General features: G+C 34.1%; 1 protein-coding gene across 1 annotated transcript in view; it reads right to left on the reverse strand.

Moving 5' to 3' along the window:
• LOC116174075 (serine/threonine-protein kinase tricorner) overlaps positions 1-4,252 on the reverse strand; it is a 209,324-nt gene that overhangs the window by 157,328 nt on the left and 47,744 nt on the right. The window lies entirely within an intron of this gene.

Here is a 4,252-nt window from a genome sequence, read left to right on the forward strand (position 1 = left end):
AATTTACCAAAAAAAAAAAATAACCCCCCCCCCCCCCAATTCCTTCGTCTCCCTGTCATTTCCACCTCCGCTCAGTTCCATAACATGTGTATTAAAGCTCCCTTTTCTCTCCCTGTATTCTACATTTTCTTTCTTCTTCTTGCCTCTATTTCTGTTTTCCTCTCTCTTCATTGCTGCACCTGAATCTCGCTATTGTTTTAATATTTTTTCTTCCTTCCCACAAACATCTTTTCTCCTACTTTCGACCTCAACCTGTTCATATCCATTTCTTTCGTAATATTTTCCTCTCAGTTCTTCTTACATTCCTTTTGCGTTCATCCTCGTTGACGAACATTCTTTCACTTCCTCTAATATAACATTTGGTGTTCTTCCGTTTAATCTGAATACCCAATTTAATTTATAATATCACTTTGCACTTCTTCTAGTTCCTCCCATTCCTCCCACCCCCATATCTTCGTTCCGTAAATGAGCACCTCTGTCACCATTGCACCGAGTATGTACTTTCTTGTCCTAAAATCCCTTCTCTTCAATTCCCCCTACTTGTCTCATTGCCACCACCCCCTTTGTCTTTAATTCTCTTATCTGTGCATTTACCCAATTGTTTCTTTGCATTTGGTATCTTGAATATTTTATTTATTTTACCTATTCTATTATTTCTTCCCTCAATTTCCTTTCTATTTCCCTTTTCCATCCACTCCCTGCCCAAATCTCATCATCTTTTCTAAATTTAGCTCTATTCCTTTCCTTTTCCAATACATTTCCATCTTTCCATCATTTCCTTTATAGGTTCTACGTCTACCACTGCGTATGCCAGGCACCACATCTTTCTTCTCCCCACTACTGTCCCTCCACCGTGGCCGTGGAATACTTTTCCCATGTCTCGTAAATGAGAGATTAAATAAGTTTGGGCATCCCTGTCGTAATCCTTTACATGTCCACAACACTTCAGACCACTTCCCTTTTATTCTTACCCTCAATCTTTTCCCTTCATATAGTTCCTTGATTATGCCCTTTAACCCATTGTCAATTTTCCAATCCAATCCAATCCAATTTTTATTTCCCTGATTTGCTCTTCGTATTCTTTCTGTTTCTCCATCGTTTTTTATTAACTTCTTCTGTTGTACTTTTTTATGTTCCCTCACCTCTTTCTCATCTATTTCCCCTCTTCTTTCTTTCCAGATAATTTCTCTATATCTATTTCTCTCTTCTGTACACTCTTTGTCCCACCACTCCTTCCTTTTTCTCTCCTCTCCCCTTCAGTTATCTCCACGGTATTGCTTTTCTAATTCACTCCTTTATAATGTTATTCCACTCCTCCTCTGTATTCTATCCTATTTCTTCCTTTTCCAGAATTGAGCGCCTTTACCAGCTACCCCCACTATACTCTAGAATATCATTTTCATGTTATCCCTGTCCATTTTCATTTCGTTTTTATCTTTTCTTCTGCCCTTTCCCCCCCTGGGGTTTTACCTCGTGTTTTACTCTATGTTCTCACTAATCATTTTTCTTTGTTACTCTATCTGTATTCTTCATCTTCCAGCATTAGTTTCCCATAGGCGATATAGGAAACTAATGGTAGAAGATAAGATGGGGAATCTTACACTTTTCTCTTTTTGCTTCATCCGCTTTTTACTTCCTAGACTCATCCCCTACCGCGTTAGGGGCTTGCACGCCTCAACAAAAAATGTTTAATTTTAATACTTTGAAAAGTTATCTTTATAAGGCCAATTGCAGAGTTGCTTTTAAGCCACCCCTATAGAAGATTTTTACAGAATGGTTATTAACACCCCTTCTGTAGGACATGTAGAACGAATTTCCAACGATCTTGTATGATCCACCACTATACTACTTTTTATGCAGAATCACTTTTTGTTTCAGAGCAGAAGCAGATAAATAGAGCCTGATGTATTGCAAAAGAGGAATGATAAATATGAGGAAGAGAAGAAGTTCGTAAGTGATTTTAGTGTATAGTATTTTACTCGCAGCGAAGGTATACTATTTAAACTGCAGAAGAATGTAATTGCAGCAAAAGGTTCGTACTCAGTTGGAAGGACCAAGACTTTGCATTTTTCCTCGGGCATCAGCAACAGAAAAACACGAATTGAGACCATAATTTTGCGAAATTTGTATTAAATGTTACCAGCTCCAAATTTTGGCATTAATAGTATGTGGTAGATACCTAAAAACAAGTTTTTTTTCAATTTGTGTTATTAAATATTAAACGTGTCTTCGATAATTTAACAAATGTTAGAGAAAATGTAAACAAGCCATTACGTTGTTAAAAAATTGTAACAAATAAACGAGAAGTTATTAAAATGAATCGGTTGCCAAATCTATTTTTCTATTAGAAAAAAATTAGCTACAAAAATATAGTTGGCACAACTAAAATATCTACTAACGTAATTTATGTCTTTATTAAAAGCTTTCGTCTTTGTTAATGTTGCATTACAAAACAGGCACCTTAATTGCACAATCAAACACTCATCAAAATGTAAATGTAACAATATTTAAATTATAGAAAGGAGGCAGTTCCCATTCATGTCATTAGTTGATTAACATATAGAAGGAACTGTTGCGAACATGGAAATGGCATCAATATTAAGTTCACATAGTTACATTAAATGTTCTTGTATTTTACTTAAGAGAAAATGCAATTGATTGTTTTCTGGTACACATTAACGAGACATGCAACGTTTGTGTAAACTAATTAAAATTAAATAAATTCACTTGCGGTTCTTTAATATGAATATTTCGAAAAAGGAGCTCAGCGTTTGTTAAAAAAACTTTCTTTCCATAAACAAGCAAAATTTAATTTACATAGTACATGAACGCAATTACCTAAGAAATTAAATAAAATTTTCTAGCACGGCATTATCATGATTTCAATGGTGGAAAAATTTTAATTGGTGTTCGACTATACAATGAAAAAAAAATGGGCCTTTGCAATACTCGGTAATCAGTGTTTTTAAACAATTTTTTCGTTACTTTTTAATGAGGAAAATGTTTAATTATTGTCCAATTAGGATGTTAATTAAAATTATTTTTAATACGACACTCACACGCCTCGTTTTTACCTAATTTACCAGAATTTAGTTAGTTCCTCTCATTGAATCAGCAATTATATGTATTTAACAATGGATTTATTATAAACAGTACGAAGCATGAGGGGATTTGGCAATTAGCGCTTTCTACTCTGTACTTTAATTATTTGACTAACCTACTCGAAAATAATAAAAAAGCAAATACGTCGCCATAGTTTCTCTATGGTAATTTTTGCAGTGCTTTGTATTACTGAAAAACTGCAATAACCTAATTCAAATGACTCCCATATGTGTGTCTGTCGGACAAGTGCCAATGAAAGTTGCAAAAAACGAAGATTCCACATAATGGGTGCTTTTTTTAAATATTTCTGAAATTGCCCTTAAATTTAACAAATACAACTAGAGAAAAGTTCATGGTTCTAACCCTCCAAATTAGTTTAACAATTTTACTTTTTACCCAGTTCCGTGTTAAAACAATAATGACAAATAACAGGATCAGGGGTCAGGGTGGGGGCCAATTTAAGAAAGAAAAACGTGTTGTCCTCGTTTGTACGAATGCTTAGACTTTACTGGTTTGCCAAATTTTGAGGTTATCTTAGACTCTCATTCAAACTTAATTTCATATTGAGAAATGATTCTTACAGGTTCGATCCTAATAGGAGCGTTTTTTTCTCCGAAATATTATAAATATATAAATATAATATTACTATGTAGGTAATAGCGAATTTTCAAAAATATATGTGATTTTATTTTTCGGTGGCAAGTAGAAGGTTGCTTGTTGTACAACAAAAAGTACTTCCCCCACAATTGAATATTTTTATGTAGGTAAGGGTTTATTTTCCTCAAAATTACCATATTTCAAGACAGAAGGGATTTTATTTTTCCGTTGCAATTAGCAGGTTGCATGTCGGTCTTATAATCAATAAAAAAACATTTTTATACAGGGTGAAAATGTTGTCTGGAACACTGAATATCTTCCAAAAAATGTATTTTTTAAGCTTTATCCAAAATATACATATTGCTATGTGCAATGACAAACGGTCACTAAACCACCGATCTGTCCAGCTAGCTCAATTAAACTCAGGTACTTTCTTTTACAAGAAATTTTTCACTATAACATTTTCCCAAGGTACCTGCTACTACTACGAAACATCTCAATATTGACTTAACTTTATTAATGTGGAAAAGTCGACAGCCTTGATCACTCCCAT

The sequence above is a fragment of the Photinus pyralis genome, unplaced genomic scaffold, assembly GCF_008802855.1.
Source record: "Photinus pyralis isolate 1611_PpyrPB1 unplaced genomic scaffold, Ppyr1.3 Ppyr1.4_LG6, whole genome shotgun sequence".
In the NCBI taxonomy this organism is placed as follows: domain Eukaryota; kingdom Metazoa; phylum Arthropoda; class Insecta; order Coleoptera; family Lampyridae; genus Photinus; species Photinus pyralis.